At 43.0% G+C, this 5,431-nt stretch overlaps 1 non-coding gene across 1 annotated transcript; it reads right to left on the reverse strand.

Annotated features, from left to right (window-relative positions):
- Positions 1–4,885: 4,885 nt before the first annotated feature.
- LOC140282423 (U5 spliceosomal RNA) lies at positions 4,886–4,999 on the reverse strand. Its single transcript, XR_011909860.1, has one exon. It is a non-coding gene; the product is annotated as a U5 spliceosomal RNA (small nuclear RNA).
- Positions 5,000–5,431: the final 432 nt, after the last annotated feature.

The raw sequence follows: 5,431 nt of genomic DNA on the forward strand, positions 1-5,431 counted from the left end.
AGCATCATGATAAACACTCCTGATACAGAAAGGTTTAGCTAACACATTACAATTGTTTTACACATGCATATGCAATGAAAACTTGCTTGCTGCTGATAATCGCAAAGAAGAACAGCTTACACATAACAGCTCACATAATGAAGTTATATCAAAAGGGGGATAACAAGAATCTCCTGTCTGGTTGTGCTGGACCTCAAGGTAGTTGGCCACTTGCAGTTTGGGGACCTGCTAAGTTGGCTGCCGCTAACAGGTGTTACACAATACAGAATATAACGGTCCTACCTCATTTAGTTGACATGATTAAATCATGTCAAAAGGGGGAGTTGTTATAATTGGCTTTGATCTTAGACATTATAAATTCATATTCTGTATTTTCCTAAATAACCTATGTTCCTAGCTGGTACTTTTCCACTCTGCTCATACTGCACAACAGATGACCTTAAATGGTCCAAGACCTTAGAAGGACATAAACAACTGGGTCAGACAAAACATCTCTATTAGGGCAGATAGGTCTGGTACATTAGATCCACGCCTAAAACAGCACTCACACACACACACATTGTTTATCACATCCAAAGAACACAACAAGGACAGCAGCTGGCATGAGCATGTCACCCAAAACTGGCCAATTATACTCTGACAAGTGTGAAAACAACTTCTGTGAGATAAAGCTGAATATAAATATGACATGTTTCCGGATAACGGGGCTCGGCCTGACGGATTTCCTGCGGGAGCTCTGGCACTCCGAGTCCAGCGCTGCAATATACTCTACTTGTGACCACTAATAAATACTTTTTTAATAAACGATTTCTCCAGCTTGTTCTTGGGCATCCAATGAAAAAACCGGGCTAACACTGTAAATGAATTGCTTTGCTCAAACCAAGTTAAAATTGCTTTGTCCTTCATAATTATCCATGTCTAAAAATGTATCAAGCATAAAGTTCCTCATATTACCCTGAATGAGAAAGAAGCATCCCTTTGGTTGAGCAATACGTTCCTTTTGAGGAGTGCAGGATTTCCGATTTTGCTATAAAATTCATTCCTTCACTCAAACCAAGTGGAAACTGCTTTGAACTTCATATTTATCAATGTCTAGATCAATTTCAACTTCTTCTACTGCAAAATACAATGTTGTTCTTTGTTGAAGTCGATCTAGACATTCATAAATATGAAGGTAAAATCAGTTTTCACTCGGTTTGAGTGAAGGAATTTATTTAATAGCAAAATCCCAAATCATGCAGAACTCCTCAAAAGGAACGTATGGCTTAATCACAAGTGTGGTTCTTTCTCATTCAGGGTAATATGAGGAAGTTGCTTCAAACATTTTTAGACATGGATAACTATGAAGGACAAATCAGTTTTTAAACCGCTTTTTAAAAACTTTAGTCAGAAATTTACACCTTGCAGCTGAACCATCTCCGCTCCCTGTTTTGATAATGTATGGTTGGGCATTCGCACCTTTTTTTACCCATTTTTCAGGAATTATGGGAGGACATTCACACCTTCTTGCAGCCGAACACCTCCTCTCCCGCTTGTGATCATGTGCGGTTTGATATTCGAAAATTTTCTTTCATGTTTTAAAGCAATTATTGATGGACATGCAGACCTTCTTGCAGCTGAACCCCTCTGCTCCCGCTTTTGATGGTGTATAGTCGGGCTTTCGATTCTTTTCTTCCCGGTTTTTACAAATTATGGTTGGACATTCAGACCTTCTTGCAGCCGAACACCTCCGCTCCCTCTTTTGATCATACATTGTCGGGCATTCGCACTTTGTCTTACCCGCTTTTTACGAACTTTAGTCGGACATTCACACCTTCTTGCAGCTGCACCAACTCCGCTCCCTGTTTTGATCATGTATGGTCTGGCAATACTACCTTTTCTTACCCGTGTGTGAGTAATTATGAATGGACATTCACACCTACTTGCAGCCGAACACCACCTCTCCCGCTTTTGATGATGTATGGACCTTTTCTAACACATTTTTCAGCAATTATGGTCGGAGATTCACACCTACTTACAGCCGAACAACCCCGCTACCGCATTTGATGTTGTAAAGTTGGGACTTCTCACCCTTTCTCATCAGCTTTTTGCAAATTATGATCTGACATTCACACGTACTTGCAGTCGAACAGCTCTGCTCCCGCTTTTTATTATGTTTGGTTAGATATTCGAACCATTTCTTAACTGCTTTTTACAAACTTTGGTCGGACGTTCACACCTTCTTGCAGCCGAACACCTCCACTCCCTCTTTTGATGGTGTATATTCGGGCATACGAACCTTTTCTTACCCGCTTTTTACAAACCATGGTCGGACTTTCACACCTTCTCTTAGCTGAACAACTCCGCTCCGTCTTTTGATTGTGTACAGTCGGGTATTTTAACCTTTTCTTACCCGCTTTTTACAAACTATGGTCGGACATTCACACCTTACAGCGGAAGACCTCCGCTCCCGCTTTTGACGGTGTATAGTCGGGCTTTCGAGCCTTTTCTTCCCCGGTTTTTACAAATTATGGTTGGACATTCAGACCTTGCAGCCGAAAACCTCCGCTCCCTCTTTTGATCATACATTGTCAGGCATTCGCACCTTGTCTTACCCGCTTTTTACAAACTTTAGTCAGACATTCACACCTTGCAGCTGAACCACCTCCGCTCCCTGTTTTGATCATGTATGGTCTGGCAATACTACCTTTTCTTACCCGTTTGTGAGTAATTATGGCTGGACATTCACAGGTTCTTGCAGCTAAACACCTCTCCCGCTTTTGATGATGAATTGTCCTGCATTCTTACTTTTCTAACACATTTTTCAGCAATTATGGTCGGACATTCACACTTACTCACAGCCGAACACCTCCGCTCCCAAATTTGATGGTGTACAGTCGGGCATTCTCACCCTTTCTCATCAGCTTTTTGCAAATTATGATCTGACATTTACACCTACTTGCAGCTGAACACCTCCGCTCCCGCTTTTGATGGTGTATAGTCGGGCTTTCGAGCCTTTTCTTCCCTGGTTTTTACAAATTATGGTTGGACATTCAGACCTTTCAGCCGAAAACCTCTGCTCCCTCTTTTGATCATACATTGTCGGGCATTCGCACCTTGTCTTACCCGCTTCTTATAAACTTTAGTCGCACATTAACACCTTCTTGCAGCTGAACCACCTCCGCTCCCTGTTTTGATCATGTATGGTCTGGCAATAGTATCTTGTCTTACACGCTTGTTATAAACTTTAGTCGCACATTCACACCTACTTGCAGCCGAACACCACCTCTCCCGCTTTTGATGATGTATGGACCGGCATTCTTACCTTTTCTAACACATTTTTCAGCAATTATGGTCGGAGATTTACACCTACTCACAGCCGAACAACTCCTTTCCCGCATTTGATTGTGTATAGTCGGGCATTCTCACCCTTTCTCATCAGCTTTTTGCAAATTATGATCTGACATTCACACCTACTTGCAGTCGAACAGCTCTGCTCCCGCTTTTGATTATGTTTGGTTGGATATTCAAACCTTTTCTTAACTGCTTTTTACAAACTTTGGTTGGACGTTCATGTCTTCTTGAAGCCGAACACCTCCGCTTCCGCTTTTGATGGTGTATATCCGGGCATACGAGCCTTTTCTCACCCGCTTTTTACAAACCATGGTCGAACTTTCACACCTTCTTGTAGCTGAACAACTCCGCTCCCACTATTGATTGTGTACAGTCGGGAATTTTCACCTTTTTTTATCCGCTTTTTACCAACTATGGTCGGACATTCACACCTTCTTACAGCGGAACACCTCCGCTCCCTCTTTTGATGGTGTATGTTCGGGCATTCGAACCTTTTCTTACCCGCTTTTTACAAACTATGGTCGGACATTCAAACCTTCTTGTAGCCGAACACATCCACTCCTGCTTTTGATGATGTATGGTTGGGCATTCGCAACTTTTATTACCCATTTTTCAGTAATTATGGCTGGACATTCACACCTTCTTGCAGCTGAACACCTCCTCTCCCGCTTATGATCATGTTTGGTTTGATATTCGAAAATTCTCTTTCATGTTTTCTAGCAATTATTGATGGACATTCAGACCTTCTTGCAGCTGAACACCTCCGCTCCAGCTGTTGATGGTGTATAGTCGGGCTTTCGAGCCTTTTCTTCCCCAGTTTTTACAAATTATGGTTGGACATTCAGACCTTCTTTCAGCCGAAAACCTCTGCTCCCTCTTTTGATCATACATTGTCGGGCATTCGAACCTTTTCTTACCCGCTTTTTACAAACCATGGTCGGACTTTCACACCTTTTAGTAGCCGAATAACTCCGCTCCCGCTATTGATTGTGTACAGTCGGGTATTTTAACCTTTTCTTACCCGCTTTTTACCAACTATGGTTGGACATTCACACCTTCTTACAGCGGAACACCTCCGCTCCCTCCTTTGATGGTGTATGTTCGGGCATTCGAACCTTTTCTTACCCGCTTTTTACAAACTATGGTCAGACATTCAAACCTTCTTGTAGCCGAACACATCCACTCCTGCTTTTGATGATGTATGGTTGGGCATTCGAACCTACTCGTTGCCCGCTTTTCATTAATTATGGGTGGACATTCACACCTTGTCGCGGCCAAACACCTCCGCTCCCTATTTTGATCATGTATGGTTTGACATTCGCACCTTTTCTCAACCGCTTTTTACTATGGCCCACCCGCTGCAATGAGCACTCTTCAGCCCTTTTAAATGGTATAACTTTGCACTCCCGCACGCTCCAGCAAGCACCATTCAAGCAACACCTTTGCACTCCAGCTTCAAACATCGGCACAGTCGCAACAGGTAAGGCGACTCTACTCAGAGAAGTCACTCTGCACAGTAACAAGATTTTTTTTGCACAGACAGAAAGGGCTTCACCCGCAAAGGTAAAGCCTGCCAAAAATAGAAACAACTCATTAGTGCTGCTCTCCACGGAAGTCTTTAATAAAAGGCGAAAGAGTTGTACGTTATGAAGAGAAACCAGAGTGCGATTATCCGTCACTGCGGGAGCAGGGCATCAGGCTAGTTGGCATAGCCACCTTCCCCATGGTGAGCTTTGCTTGATTGAGACGCTTTCTCCCCCCCCTTGCTCCTCGGCTGACCAAGTAGGAACAATCGGGCCCTATTCGATGGCTGCCTTGTCTTTTGCACAGAGTAAAAACACCACGGGAACACCGTATTGAGGCTTTGTTCTGACCACTCATTCGGTGTCGCGTTTCTTTCAAGCAATTCTCCCGCTTAGCCCACACTCTGCTCGCTCCCAGAGCCGTGTTAAAGTCTACTTCGCATTCACTCTCTTTTCTCAGCAGACTCTTGGGATTTTATCTATAAAATGAATTCCTTCACTCAAACTATGTTAAAACTGTCAAAAAAAAACAAAACAACGTTGTACTTTGTAGTAAAAGAAAGAACAAATCTAAA

The sequence above is a fragment of the Leuresthes tenuis genome, unplaced genomic scaffold (genome assembly GCF_036924035.1).
Source record: "Leuresthes tenuis unplaced genomic scaffold, fLeuTen1.0.hap1 SCAF_22, whole genome shotgun sequence".
Classification (NCBI taxonomy): domain Eukaryota; kingdom Metazoa; phylum Chordata; class Actinopteri; order Atheriniformes; family Atherinopsidae; genus Leuresthes; species Leuresthes tenuis.